This window comes from Dermacentor variabilis, chromosome 7 (genome assembly GCF_050947875.1).
Source record: "Dermacentor variabilis isolate Ectoservices chromosome 7, ASM5094787v1, whole genome shotgun sequence".
In the NCBI taxonomy this organism is placed as follows: Eukaryota; Metazoa; Arthropoda; class Arachnida; order Ixodida; family Ixodidae; genus Dermacentor; species Dermacentor variabilis.
In genome coordinates, this window is record NC_134574.1 from 61,222,093 (window position 1) to 61,238,333 (window position 16,241).

Below are 16,241 nucleotides of genomic sequence, written 5' to 3' on the forward strand. Positions count from 1 at the left end.
ATACTGTTTTTTGAGCTCAGGCTCCTTCAAAGAAGTGGTGGCATACTTCCTTCCCCGTTGATTCCTCAATACGTTGGGCCTTTCCGTTCTCGTCCTTCAGCCACGCGTTCGCCACACGGACCATTTGAAGCATCCGTTTGGTCAGTTTACAGTCAATGTCTAATTTTTCGGACTCCCTAGGAGCCACCAAGACGTTCGAAAAATCAGGCATTTGAAAAAAGATAAGTGCATGTATTTTACTGCCCTTAAGGGCTCAAAACTACACAGGCACGTCTAAAAAAGCTCCGAAGGCCGGTCAATACGCTTATTAGGCATATCGGTGCTCCTACTGCGACAGGATACGGCGGGTGCACGCGTGTAAAATTAAGGAATACATACTGTGTCCCATGACAATTGCCCCTTCCTACGCTTGTTAAGCTTCACCGCAATACTTCGCGAATGCTTCACCGCGTTACACAACTGTACAGAGGCGAAACTGACTTTCCGGAACAAGCATTATGCAATGCGCCGCGCTTTCCGAGCTTCGAAGCCAAAATTATTGCTGACAGCGGAGAAATGAAGAAACACGGCAACGAACGGCAAGAAGCTTAATAGCGAACGCCGAAGCAGCTAGGCATTACGTAGCCGCGGTGGTGGCGACTACAGCTACCATCGGATCTGCGTGCGAGAGCGCCGGTTCAAGCGAGGCCCTGTTTCTGGGCCTCGCTTGATAAACACTGTAGCGAGGAGGCGAGATCATCAAAATGGTGGCGGTGGCGGCTCTGACTAATGGCGTTTCGGAACTGCGGTCACGGCAAAAAGTCTGGAAAGTCGGACGGGGTAGAGTTCTTGCGATCGAAATTTCAGACGTTCTAATACATTGACTGTATAGGGTACGTGGTGGTGCCGCGAAGCCGTCCAAATTATCGGGCTTGCCCCAGAAACTGGGCGTCCGGAAAATCGGCGTTGACTGTACACTGGCAACTCCTCCAGGCGAAGACATGGCCTCAGAGACAACTGGTTACGATTCCTCTACGTTACTCCAGCCAGCCTTACCGTGCATTTCATTCCCTTTCAATATAATTACAGTTGATTTTGCCTGACAGACGCACAAATTCCGCGAGTTTTCCCCTGGGTATTTCCAGAATGTTCGGTTTTCCCGGTTGGTAGACACCCTGATTATGTATTATGCTTTATGTATTAGACCCAACAGGCAATAAATATATGAGATCAATAGAAAACGTCACACCTTGTCATGTCCACAAAAGAAGTACAGAATGTCCCAGCATCACAGGTGAACATAAATTTACAAAGGTAATGACACCAACAAAATGTGTCACAAATTCTTGGAATAGTATATAGTGAAGATGAGAAGACCCTTCCTTGACTAGTGATAAACATTTAAGCAGAGAAAGTGGAAAACAAAAGTTGCAAAAAATGGACTTTTCATGCTGCCTGCAAGGCACAACATTAACACCACAGCATTTATCAAAAGACAGTCACTATGTTATTGATGGCAGGCCAGTACGAAACGCCTTGTTCACCTCTTGATGTGCTGGCCTCACTCAAAGCATGCGAGAGGCTCAGTGCTGACTCTCCATAGTTTCTAGCTTTCCAGCACTAAGAACTGCTCAATGACAAAGCAGCATTTGTGTTCCTGTTTGCTTAATCTCTTTTACCAAAAACTGTACATAAAATACTTTATGAAACTTCACACAGTATGTTTTAATAAAGGTCCATATGTTAATGTTCTTACACATTCCATAGAAAAAGAAAGGACTAATATCAATTAAATTCTGGAGTGTTACATGCTACAAACATGACATAATTATGTGGCATGTAGAAGTGGAAAACTCCGCATTAATTTTGACCACCTGGGGATCTTTATTATGCACCCAATGCATTGTATACAAGCATTTCTCCATCTTGCTCTATTCGAAATGCAGGCAAAGCGGCTGTGATTCTAACCCGACCTCAGGTTTAGCAGTGTAGCTAGCAGCCATGATCGAAAAAAAAAAAGCAAAGAAAAAAAAAACAGAGGGGAGGGGGAGGTGTTAAGCCACTCATCTCTCAAATGTGCAGAATAGGCAGTGTGATGCACTAAGTATACAAGCAATTTCTTGGCTCTCTCTCTCTGCACGCTAATTGACTGTGCGGGAAGCACTCGAATGCAACCCGTGAATGAAGGAACATTAACACAGTCACAAAATGCGGGGGCCGATGATGTTGCATGCATTTTTGTCAGGTCAAACATTTGTGCAGACAAATTACACAGAAACGTGACAACAGAAATTAGAGGCACACATGCAGCGAGGAATCACTAAGAGCGTGGGAATAGGAGAGAGAGAGAGAGTGCCATGATGAGAAACTGTGCCAAATGCTTTCCTAAGGTATAACAACTCTGCTAATGAGATTAGGCACAACCCAGTAGGTGGTTTAAGCTCAGTTGTAACCACATTGGTTAGAGGTATGTAGGGGCGGGCCCAAAGTTGCCACCTCCCCTTTTTATTGTTTCACCAGTAGGGCTCCGTACAACGCAACACTTGTCTGGGGCGAACAGACTTGGTGGTCAAACAGTGAGGCTCAGCTGGTCATATGCAGTGACAGTTGTCCAAGGCTCCAACTAAGGAAAAGTAGAAGAGTAAGGCGCTGTTTACTTTTTCATAAGTGTTCTTATGCAAGCTCTACATTTGACTGTAAATATTTTCACTGCAATAAATATCCAAGTTTGTTACCACCAACCTGCCTCCAGCTTCATCGACGGCAATTATCACCTTGGAGAGATCTGATCAACTTTAAGGAGAAAGAGCAAACTTTACCAGGGAGGAGGACAAGATAGGATGACAGTATATCTAAATAAAATAAGATCACCTAAAGCTGAAGAACAGCACACTAACAGAAGCATCTGCAGGAAAAGTTACACTGTAAAGAATCTCACTTTAGCCCAAAAGCACTGAAGAGAATATGCACCTAAATAAGCCCTCGCAGTCTCAAGGCAATATAATTTTACAGATAAATATTGGGTGAAAGCAACACTACTGGCATTATTGGGAAATAAATGATCATAAGCATTGTAATGACCAATAGTGGTGCAGGGTAGTTATGCTGAAGACCACAATTAAGAGTTGATGTTTTCGTACTAGTCCATTGTCCACGATCACTAGGGTGATTCTCATAGCATGGTGCAATCTTCCACAGATTGCCTTACGTTTCAAGTGGGAAACAAAGGGAAAATACATTGTCAAGCTAAAGTGACAAATGAGTGTATCAATGCTTTTTTTTAACACTCTGAAATGACAAAATGATGTAATGGAAACATGAGACAGTATTTCGGGTAACTTCTCACTTTCAAATTATTGTGTAAAGCAAAAGAATGGTCAATGCAGAAGCTGCTCACAAGACAATTAAATAGGTTCTTCTACAAGTACTGCCTTCTGTCCCACAGCACTCACTAGTGTCTACAGTGTCTGTACAGCAGTCACTTCCGGTGTGCCTTAAAAGAGAGTACTAGGCCCTTTATTATTTTTTGTTTATATTAACGACATTGTTGACACAGTTGTTCCTGGCATAGAGATTTGTTTGTTTGGGGATGATTACGCTACTGTATCGTAACATTACATGTTCTAATCAACAGAATGACCTAATTAACTATTTAACATCCTAGCATGGTGCCAGGAATGGGGTATGCTTCTAAATAAAGACAAAACAAACTTCCTTTGTTTATCACGCAAAAAAGTTATTTTCGATCACAGGTATCACCTAGGTCAATCACCCTTACACGAAGTCTCCAGTTTTAAATACCTAGGTGTAAGAATAACTAACAATCTCTCCTGGAACTCACACGTTGAAAATATATGCTCATCCACCTTGCACAAACTGCGCCTTTTACGGAGTAAACTTTCGAAAGCCCCCGCTCAGGTTAAACTACTCGCTTATAATTTACTAATCAGGCCTAAGCTTGAGTATGCATGTGTGGTGTCATCATCATCAGCCTCTTTTATGTCCACTGCAAGACGAAGGCCTCTCCCTGCAATCTCCAATTACCCCTGTCCTGTTCCAACCGATTCCAACTAGCACCTGCAAATTTCCTAATTTCATCGCTCCAGCTAGTCTTTTGTCATCCTCAATTGCGTTTTCCTTCTCTTGATACCCCTTCTGTTAACTTAATGGTCCAACGGTTACTTGACCAGCGCATTACATGACCTGCCCAGCTCCATTTTTTTCTATTGATGCCAATTAAAATATCGACTATACCCGTTTGCTCTCTGATCCCCAAACCGCTCTCTTTCTGTCTCTTAACGTTATGCCTAGCAATCTTTGTTCCATCGCTCTTTGCGCCGTCCTTGACTTGTTCTCAAACTTCTTTGTCAGTCTCCAAGTCTCTGCCCCATATGTAAGCACCGGTAAAATGCACTGATTGTACACCTTCCTTTTCAATGATAATGGTAAGCTTCCAGTCAGGAGCTGGCAATGTCTGCCGTATGTGACCCAACCCATTTTTATTCTGTGAATTTCCTTCTCATGATCAAGGTTCCCCGTGAATAATTGACCTAGGTAAACATACTCCTTCACATACTCTAGGGGCCGACTGGCGATCCTGAACTTTTGTTCCTTTGCCCTACTATTTATCATTATCTCTGCCTTCTGCATAGTAATCTTCAACCCCACTCTTACGCTCTGTCTCTTAAGGTCCTCAATCATTTATTGCAACTCGTCTGCATTGTTGCTGAATAGAACAATGTCACCGGCGAACCGAAGGTTGTTGAGACATTCGCCGTCGATCTTTACTCCTAAGCCTTCCCAGTTTATCAGCTTGGATATTTCTTCTAAGCACGCAGTGAATAGCATTGGAGAGATTGTGTCTCCCTGTCTGACCCCTTTCTTTATGTGTATCTTCCTGCTTTTCTTGTGTAAAATTAAGGTAGCTGTAGAACCTCTGTAGATATTTTCCAAGGTCTTTACGTAAGCGTTCTGTACACCTTGATTACATAATACCTCTATGACTGCTGGTATCTCTACTGAGTCAAATGCCTTTTCGCAATCTATGAAAGCCATATAGAGAGGCTTATTGTACTCTGCGGATTTCTCGACAACCTGGCTGATGACATGGATGTGATCATCACATGGATGTGACCAGCCTGTTCCATTGGTTGACTAAAGTCCAGTGTTGCCCTTATTCTATTGGAGATTATTTTGGTAAATATTTTATATTGTCACGTACGAGTTTGTGCCACTGTGGATGACAGGACATTGTGAGGTGAAGAGGAGGTCGAAGTGTCTCGACGATCGGTAAATGGTGGTACCCTGACTACTGAGCTACAACCTTGTAACTGTATATAGGTATTGTAAATACATATATTTTATTCTCCCGTAACATTTTGGTGGACATGTGGGTAGTCTCGCCACAAGCTGGCCCTGGATCTTCGCAGCGGGCGTCACATCGATTCTGCAGTTATGGCTACTGACGCTGCCTCCGCTGCGCAGACACCAGCAGTAGTGCTAACTCAGTTACGTCACCCGGAAATCTTCATCGGCACTGGCAAGGTCGACGTCGAAGACTGGCTGACGTCGTATGAACACGTCGGTAAGCTCAAGTGGGATGCCACACTTTTACTGGCCAATGTGATCTTTTACTTGGGAGGAACCGCGAAGGTATGATTCAAGACGCATGAAGCCAACATTAGAAGCTGGGACTCCTGCAAGGAAAAGCTACGCTATCTTTTTGGAAGACCTGTGGGACGTCAAATGGTGGCCAAGCAAGAGCTAGCGTCTCGTGCCCAGACATAAACCGAATCGTACGTCGCGTATATTCAAAACGTTCTGGCTCTCTGCCGTAAAGTGGACGCGGACATGCTGGAGGCTGATAAGGTCAGACACATCTTGAAGGGCATCGCGGACGATGCGTTCTACCTCCTGTTTTGCAAGCACTGCTCAACGGTTGAGTCCATCATTAAGGAATGCCAGAATTTTGAGCAAGTGAAGAGCAAACACATCGTACAACGCTTCGACCAACTTTCGAATATGGCTGCCACTTCCTCCTGCAACGACCCTTCGGCGTCACATTCGCCTACAATGCCAAGCTTGATGCAGGTCATCCATCGTGAACTTGAGGCTACGGCTCCAAGTTCTCACAGCCCCCATATGCATGACAACATGACCATCTCGCTTATTCAAGCTGTTGTCCGCCAAGAAATTGCAAACATGGACATCCGGTCTGCCGTCCGCCCACGTCCCACCTCTACCGCTCATGTCATTGCTTCTGCTGCACCTCAACAGTCGTTCCTGAATCGATATCGGAACCCCTCTGAGTGGCGTACACCGGATGACAGGCCAATTTGCTTTGCTTGCTCCCGGGTCAGTCACATCTCCCGCCACTGCCGTAGTAGCTGCTGGTACTCCTTGCCTCGACCATATGCTGATCGCCGCTTCGACCGAGACCCGCGGCCTCTATCGCCCCTCTCTGAACCATATCACGCCGGCCTTCCACCTCGGGGAAGCACCACTATCCGCTCGCCCTCGCCGCAACGCCGTCAGTCCCGTTCCCCTACACCTCGACGTCCCTCGTCCCCGTCCTACGCGGGCCACTTCTCAGGAAACTAAGCAATGTAGCCACCGGAGGTAAGGCTGCATTGATGACTCAGACTGCAAAACCTCTGCTGACCCCTACTGCTCAACCGAACCTTGTTGAGATTTTTGTTGATGATGTACCCGTTCAAGCTCTCATCGATACTGGTGCTCAGGTGTCGGTTATGCAATCAGATCTTCAGATCTTCATAGCCGTCTCCATAAAGTCCTGACACCTGCCGAGTCGCCTGCCATCCGAGTAGCTAATGGCAGCATAACAGCCGTGATGGGAATGTGCCCTGCCTGTGTTACCATTGCCGGCCATCCAGTGTTAGTCCTGTTCACCGTACTGGCCGAGCGTCCCCACGAAGTGATTCTTGGAATCGACTTTCTGACTGCTCATTCAGCACTTATTGACTGTGCAACCGGCACCCTTCACCTTGAACTGCCCTACTGAGTTTGAGTTTATTCAACCACATGGCAGGTACATGAAAGTGCACATGGACGTGGTTAGGTGTGATGGGAAAAAAGCTGCATTTAACAGCTTGACTGGCCCCATCACCCGGAAAACAACATTTCATTACAAAATTACAGGCAGCGGAGAGCGACAATACAAAAGGAACACACATGTGGCTCGTCACAGCAAAAGCGAAATAAAACTCTGAAATATTAAAAAAAAACATTAAACAACAACGTAAGAGATAACTGCATGACATTAATTAACCATCACAAAAGTGACCTGATATTACATGAATAGGACATTCAGGACATTCTATGTAGTATATCAGTATTGGACAAATTACGTAAACTTTCAATTGTTAATTTCCATTTGTTCAGTAAACTCGGAAGGCAGAAATGTAATGTTTGCAGTCCATAATTAGTACGAGGACATGGTACATACCAATTCTCTGTATGTCGGGTGAGGCGACTGGCCGGATTTGGTTGCAAATCGGCCAACGTATGTAAGAGGGTAAAAAGTTGTCAAGAGCTTGTATTCGTAATAACTGTTCACTCTAAAAATTCTATACTTTATAAATAATGAAGCGGTGTGTGCGTTATACGATACACCTTCAATACACCTCAAGGCGTTTTTTCGCAGCACGACCAGATTATTTAATGATGCTTTAGAGCCTGTGGCCCAAACCAGATGACAATAGTGTAAATGCGAAGAAAAAGAGCGTTATATAATAATAGTTTTTGTTTTACAGGTAATATATTGTGACACCGACGCAACACGCCTAAAACTCTGCAAAGTTTATGGCTAATGTGTTCCATATGGTGATTCCATGCCATATGTTCATGGAAGAGAACACCGAGAGTTTTAACAGTTTGGGAAAATTCCATTTCGTTATTATTAAGGGTTAGCTTGAGAGTCGTTTCGTATAATTTGGATTTCGCACGGAACATTACAGCCTTGGTTTTAGAGCAGTTAATATGTAGTCAATTTGCTATAGTCCATGCATATATTTTATTTAGCACTTCATTTGCAGACACGATGAAGTCATCAGCCATTTCACCAAAAAAAAATAGACTAGTATCACCGGCGTAGATTACATAATCTACAGAGCTGTCAATTTGTACAATATTGTTAATAAAAATATTAAATAACAGGGGTCCCAATATGCTTCCTTGAGGTACCCCATTTTTAACTTTCATGGGTGTTGATAGCTCTCGGTTGACTGAGACGCACTGTTGCCGATTAGATAAATAGCTTTTGATTAAAGTTAAAATGACACCACAGACTCCATAACATTGCAGTTTTTCTAACATAGTAGCATGATTTATCCTGTCAAATGCCTTGGAGAAATCTAGGAATATTCTAGGGTAAGTTTCTTTGCTTCCATATTCCTTAGAATCAATTCCTTTTGGTAAAGTAAGGCACTTTCGGTAGACAGGCCTGACTGAAAGCCGAACTGTGACGATGTAATAACCTTATGTCTATTAAAAAACTTAGACAGTCGAATGAAAATAAGTTTTTCGCAGCCCCTAGAAAAAACCGTCAAAATTGATATGGGTCTATAATTACCTAAAATGCCCTTGTCTCCGCCTTTATATATAACCGTTACCTTAGCGGTTTTCATTCTCTGCGGAAACACTCCTGTGGTAAGCACGAGATTATAAATGTGAACTAAGCAGGCACATATAAGATCAAGGACAAATATTATAGGTTCCAATTTTAAGCCATCTATGTCCTCGCTTTTACTCATTTTGAAGTTGCGAAAAACACTGATGACTTCCTGCGCGTCTGTGGGATTCGCAAACAAAGAGTCCGTCAGTGGGGGAGGCAAATAATCTAATGAATCACTATTTGGAGTACTGTCAACTAATGAGGTGAAATTCTCATTGAACTTGTTTGCTAGAACGGCTCCTTTATATAATTCATTGTTGATAGAGAGCTCACGAATATCGTCAGCAACTTGTCTAGCAGATACGATATAATTTAGCTTGTTCCACATTTGTTTGGAATCAATGACACCATCAAAGATCATGAAGTAATAATTACGTTTAGCTTGTTTCTGTATGTTCGTGAGTTTGGTTCTGTATGCCTTGAAAGCTCTGAATTTATCTGGGTCTCGCTTTATCAGAAACGTCGATATAGCCTATTTTTTTATTTTATCATATTAAGTATTGCTAAAGAAATCCAAGGTTTGCAAGCCCGCCTCGGTCTCTTAAAAGCTTTGTAAGTAAAATGTTTTTATACACAGAACATAGGGCATCAATAAAACCATCATATGCAAGATCAGAAGAGGAGCAAGATAGAATGTTACTCCAATTTATTGTGCTAATTTCGTCTCTGAAAGCCGATAAGGTTCATGGATTTATTTGTTGAAAATAAGTGGCAGGAAATGTTTGACTCCTCTTATTAGTTATGTTGTCAAGGACTAAATATATGGGCAAATGATCGCTTAGTGGGGCATCAAGGACGCCTGCCTGTATTGTACTATTTGCACTATTTGTAATGAACAAGTCTAGCAGAGTAGAACTGCTATCGGTAATACGCGTTGGCATAGTGATTACGTTTCTTAAGAAAAAGGAAGCAAGAAAGTCTGAAAACCTCATCTGTTTAGGTGTATTGCTCAACATATTTATGTTAATGTCTCCTCCCAGAACCAATGTATAATTAAGCTCATTGACAATGGAAAATATATTTTCTAAATATTGTATAAATGAATCAATATTGCCATCAGGTGGCCTGTACATCACTACAAACATATAGCTTTGATACTTTAAGGTTAACGCCTCAATGTCCTCTGTACCCACAGACAAATCTTCAACATATTCGTACACAAATCCAGCCTTTACATGTATGCATACACCACCGCCAATTTTTGTTTTTCTATTTTGGTATACAACATTACATCCATCATTGCGAAACACGTCTGTATCACTACGGTACTAAGTTTCAGTCATCATAATAACGGAGAATAAGAAGTTGAACTCATCAAGAAAAAAGAGAAAATTTTCTTCTTTTGAACGAGCTGATTGCATATTAATATGAAGAAACGTCAGCAACTGCATATGGTGGTCGCTTACATACGAGTTCAATTCAGAGGCACTGGAATGCTTCGCCATTGTTCCCCACAAAAATTATACTAATGATGGCACTAGGCTAGACTACTTTAGTCAGATCGGCATCAGTAGTAACATGTAAAAGGGGGGTCCTGTCTGCCTTCCTCATGAATATCTTGCCCTGTGATACCCACATATATTTCCATTCCCTTTCACGCCTTGCTTGCCGTGCTTTACTGAGCAGGATCTTCAATTCCATGCAGAGGTGCTCATTTATGTAAATTGGGTTATTCTTGTCAAAACCAAGACAACTGCTGTCTAGTTTAGCCTTTTTTGCAGCAGACAGCAGCTTGTCTCGCTGCAAGGAATTGGACGATCACATTAGTGAGGAATCGGACAGTGAGGAATCGGACGATCACATTAGATTTCTTTTTATCTTTCGACAATACGGGATGCGCAATGTCAATGTCTTTTTCTGTGACATCAGTTGCTAAGCAGTTAGCAATGTTTGCGACAGTTTTCCGCAAGTCTTCATTCTGGGTTTGTGGAAGATATTGTAGTTTGATATTCATATTTCTACTATATTGCTTCAGCTCAACAATCTCCCGCCTAGCTTCCCTCAGGTCCCTCCGCAGTTCTAGATTTTCAGTGCGGCACTGCTCACTCTCAGCTTTTACCGCATCTATTTCTTTGCGGAAAGCCTCTACGTCAGTCTTGAAGTGCTCAAACTTCTCGTTCATGAAGCCAATAGCATCACGAACACCTCCAAGTTCAGTAAATATTTTAGTGTTCGAGGAAGCGACCTTAGAAATTTCACCTTTCACTTCATTTGAAAACACATCGAGTATCCCCACTAGATCAGCTAAAAACCTAACGAGCTCTTTCATGCTGTTTGGTTGCTTCTCAGCCAGTGCCTCTGCAACATTGCCATTGTCGTCGCCGCTGCTGCCTGAGTTACTTTGCCGACCCGACCAACGACCACACGTCCCAACTTCGTTTTACTGAATTTGTTCGACTGCAACCTGATGCTGCGACTTACATCCTCATGTCGACTTCTCCACCACTTCGAGATTATCCTTACGTGGTGTCCCCACTTTGCGACGTCCTCCTGGCCTGTCAAATAGTGCTACGAAGCTCAATTGTAACTCTAGTCAATAATCAAGCGTGGCTTCCTCTTCTGAACTTTGGTTCGTGTCTGCAAGTGCTTCCTGAAGGTGTATCTCTTGCTGTGCTGTCCCCTTTGGAAGACTGTGGAGTAGCTACTCTTATGCCTGAACCACGATTCGACACTGCTGCAGCTTCTTCTCCTCCTACTTCAAGCAACGACAACTTTACACCAATGACAGCTACTGATTTACGACCTGCTTACGCCGATGCCCTTTGCCGTATTCAGATGTCCTATGAAGACATCTTTGATTTTGGCAATCGCCCGCTGGGTCGAAGCCGTGTTGTAACCCATCCAATCCACACTGGTGACGCTCCACCTATACACCAGCGGCCCTACCGTGTGTCTGTGGCTGAATGCCAGGTGATCCAAACGGAGGTGGACAAAATGCTCCCCAAAGATATTATCGGGCCTTCCTGCAGTCCGTGGTCGTCACCTGTTGTTCTGGTCAAAAAGGAGGACAACACCTGGAGATGTTGTGTCGGTTGCCGTCACCTTAATAGGATTACCAAAAAGGATGTGTATCCACTTCCGCGTGTTGATGACGCACTGGACTGCTTACACGGTGCCAGTTATTTTTCGTCATTTGATTTGCGCTCCGGCTACTGGCAAATCGCAGTGGATGAACGAGATTGTGAAAAGACCGCCTTCGTCACCCCAGATGGTCTCTACCAATTTGAAGTGATGCCTTTCGGACTGTGGAATGGCCTTTCTACCTTCGAGCGCATGATTGACTCTCTTCTGCGTGGATTCGAATGGACCACGTGCCTCTGTTACCTTGATGACGTCATTGTTTTTTCACTGAAGTTTGAGAGCCACCTGCACCGACTCTCAGCTATCCTTGCTGTTTTTCAACGAGCTGGCCTACAACTCAATTCTGCAAAATGCCATTTCGGCCACCGCCAAATACGAGTACTTGGTCACTTGGTTGACGCTGCTGGCGTCCAGCCTGATCCTGCTAAAGTTCGCACCGTTGGTGAGTTTCCCCTCCCGCGTTCTTCTACCCATGTCCGAAGTTTCCTGGGGCTGTGTTCCTATTTTCGGCGATTTATCCAAAACTTTCCCGACATGGCTCGTCCTCTCACAGACCCCCTTAAAAATGACACCAGTTTTGGTTGGGGACCCAACCAGGTTGCAGCATTTTTAACGCTTATCAGTCGCCTTGTCAATGCACCTATGTTGGGTCATTTTGATCCGCATGCCTACACAGAAGTTCGCACTGATGCCAGAGGGCATGGCATTGGCGCTATCTTGTCCCAACGACAGCGGGACACCAATCGCGTGATCGCGTATGCTAGCAGTCTTCTTTCAACACCAAAGCGCAACTACTCCATAACAGAATGTGAATGATCGGCTCTTGTTTGGTCCATTGCTAAGTTCCGCCCTTACCTGTTCGGTTGCCACTTCACCGTCGTGACCGACCATCATGTCTTATGTTGGCTATCCTCACTCCGGGATCCGACAGGCTGTCTTGGCCACTGCGCTTTATGCCTGCAAGAGTACACATTTTCCGTGTCTTATAAATCTGGGCGGCTACATAATTATGCCGACTGCCTCTCCCGCTATCCTGTCGACCCTCCCGATGACACCGAAACCGATACAGATACCTGCGTTTTGTCGATCCCCGACTTCTCACGCATTGCCTTCTCACGCACGACTTCTCACGCAGCGTCGTGACCCATATTCGCGATCCATCATCGAACGCCTTACCTCGGAGCAAAGGACGTTTCCCTCCATATGTTTGTTCTCCAGGACGGGACCTTATACCGACGCTGAACTGCTTCTGGTCGTTCCCCAGCATCTGCGCTCGACAATTCTCTTGCAGTTGCATAATGTGCCCACCGCTGGTCATTTGGGTGTTTCCCGTATGTACGATCGTGTATGCAGGCGATTTTTCTGGTCAGGGCTATATCGCTCTGTTCGAAGTTACGTCGCTGCCTGCCAACTTTGCCAATGCCGCAAGAAGCCTCCATAGCTTCATTGTCTCCTGCTGGGCACCTTCAGTCTATAGATATCCCCAGTGAGCCACTTTACCGCGTCGGCCTGGACCTCCTTGGCCAATTTCCTTGGGCCATCCTTGGGCAACAAGTGGGTGGCTGTTCTGACGGACTATACCTCGCTTTATGCCATCTTGTGGGCCCTCCCTACGAGCTGCGCAACTGATGTGGCTGATTTTCTCCTCCATGAAGTGATCCTACATCATGGTGCCCCACGTCAGCTACTCACTGATAGGGGCCGCTGTTTTCTTTTTAAGGTTGTTGATGACCTTCTTCGCCCTTGCTCCACGTCCCACAAGCTTACGACAGCCTACCACCCACAGACAAATGGACTCACCGAGCGCCTCAACCGTGCACTCACGGACATGCTTTCCATGTACATGCCTGATGATCACCGAGATTGGGACTGCACCTTACCCTTCGTGACGCTTGCGTACAATTCGTCCCGTCACAATATAACTGGTTGTACTCCGTTTTATCTACTATATGGCCATGACCCACTCCTGCCTCTTGACTCGCTGCTCCGTTCCGATACTACCACAACCACATTCTATGCTCACGAAGCCGTTGTTCGCGCGGTCACAGCACGTCGTATTGCCCGTGACCGTCTTCTGGCATCTCAAACTAGCCAGAAGGACCGTTACGGCAGTCGTCGTCGGGATGTTCATTTCAGCTCTGGGTCACTTGTCCTGCTTTGGTTACCCTCCCCAACGTCAGCCTTTGCGAAAAACTACTGCCGCGATATGTCGGGCCATACAGAGTTCTTCGCCAAGTCACCAGCCTCACATATGAGATATCACCTGTGACTTCAACGTCTTCTACCCCACCAAGAACTGATATTGTGCACGTTTCGTAACTAAAGCTCTATAACTCGCACACTGATTCGACACCCTAGGAAGCATCGAGACGATGCTTCTGCCGCTGGGGGTTAATGTCACGTACAAGTTTGTGCCGCTGTGGACGAAAGGACGCCGTGAAGTGAAGAGTAGGTTGAAGTGTCTCGACGATCGGTAGATGGTGGTACCCTGACTACTGAGCTACAACCTCGTAACTGTATATAATGTAAATACACATATTTTATTCCCCCGTAACAATATAATACTGGCAGTAAGCTAATGGGCTTATAAATTTTCAATTCTTTAACGTCTCCCTTTTTGTGGATTAGTATAATGTTTGCATACTTCCAGTTTTCTGGGACCCTTGCCGTCGACAGACACTTCATATAAAAAGCCGCCAGTTTTTCAAGCACTATGTCTCCTCCATCTTTGATTAAATCGACTGTTATTCCATATTCTCCTGCCACTCTTCCTCGTTTCATGTCTTGCAAGGCACTTCTGACTTCATCGCTAGTTATAGGAGGAGTTCCTGTATCCAGTTCCCTACTGTTTCTAATTGAGGTACCCGACTCCTCTGCGTACTGTACAGGTCAGTATAGAACTCTTCCGCTGCTTTTACTATATCTTCAAGACTGCTGATGATATTATCCTGCTTATCTTTCAGTGTACACATCTCGGTTTGTCCTGTGCCACGTTTCTTTCTCACCGATTTCACTCTGCGTCCATTTTTTACGGCTTCTTCAGTCTTTCTCACATTATAGTTTCGAATATCCCTTATTTTCACTTTGTTGATCAGTTTTGACAGTTCCGCAAATTCTATCTTATTTCTTGAGTTGGGCACTTTGATTTTTTGTCTTTTCTTTATTAGGTCCTTTGTTACTTGGTAGACCTTGCCTACTGGTTGCCTTGCTACCTTGCCTCCCACTTGAATTGCTGCCTCTCAAGTCAACCTAGTTACGGTTTCATTCATTAGCTCTATGTCATCATCATCTTCCTGTTCTAAGGCAGCATATTTGTTTGCAAGTACCAGCCTGAATCTGTCTGCTTTTACCCTTACTGCCTCTAGGTTGTAGTGTAGGACCCATATACTATAACCAAATATATTAAAAACTTGAAAGAATTAGAAGGAAATCAGTAAGGTTTATTTATTCAAAATTTTCACAGTTCGATGCACCATCTGAGCTAATGAAAAATAACAGCATCCAACCCCTTGAAACCAGAAGAAAAAGAATGTGTTGAGAATTTCTTTCCTTGCTGATAAATAAGAAATTGGCGCTTGATCCTGCACCCTATGTATCGTTTCTAACTATATGCTGCATGCATCATTAGCAATCCAGTTCACTAACCCTTTACTTTGCTCACACTGATACATACAAGTTTTCCTTTTTCCCACATACCATTACAGAGTGGATGCGAACATAATAACTGACAATGCATTGTGATGCTGCATGTTTTTTTTAGTTGCTATTACTTGCTACCTTCGAATCTGTTATAAATTTCTGTATTTGATCTGCTTGGATCTGTAACATGATCTGAAGTATGAAATAAATAAAAATAACTATATCACGACAACATGGAAGTACTGCTTATGTCCGGAATGACGAGGAACCCACATACTGGTCTTACACCAGCACAGTGTTCTTTCCCATCATTGAACACCTTAACACTTAAGAAAAGCGATATGCAGTTAGCTTTTCCTAATACACGTGTAAATATCTCTTGAAGGGTCCCCGCCAGAAATTTTGGCTACACATTGGAACTTAATAGATACTGATCGGCTAGTTAGTGAACCTTGACCATGTGCTTTTTCATGCGTGCATGAATGCGTCTGTTTTGAGTGCACTGCTTCATCAATATTAAGGACTGGAACTTGTAAAGTGCCATCTAGGGAGTGTTTTACAGCCTGCATTTTTTAAAATTGGTTAGTTATCAAAGGACATAAGACGAATTTAAAGTCCTTGTTGTTGTGCTGCCAGGAAACGAGTGTCACTGACAACATAGACAGAACCTTCACTACAACCAGTGTCCACAAGTGACAATCCTTTACTCACATTTCTGATAATAAAAACGAAGGATCACATCACAAGTATATATCATGAACCCAGACTCCTGTAGTCTATTTATTATTCACTTTTGTTTTTCACATTGTAGTACACTCCCAAGAATGTTCATTTAGGCAGCAGCACGTTT

General features: G+C 44.0%; 1 long non-coding RNA gene across 3 annotated transcripts in view; it reads right to left on the bottom strand.

Annotated features, from left to right (window-relative positions):
- Positions 1-2,153: 2,153 nt before the first annotated feature.
- The window catches only part of LOC142587474 (uncharacterized), a 65,486-nt gene continuing 51,398 nt past the window's right edge, over positions 2,154-16,241 (bottom strand). For 2 of the 3 annotated variants that reach the window (XR_012829551.1, XR_012829550.1), the window contains 2 exons: positions 12,608-12,709; positions 2,154-2,602 (listed from right to left, as the gene is read on the bottom strand). This is a non-coding gene — a long non-coding RNA (uncharacterized LOC142587474). The remainder of the gene's footprint in view (positions 2,603-12,607; positions 12,710-16,241) is intronic. The other variant, XR_012829552.1, reaches the window with a different exon arrangement.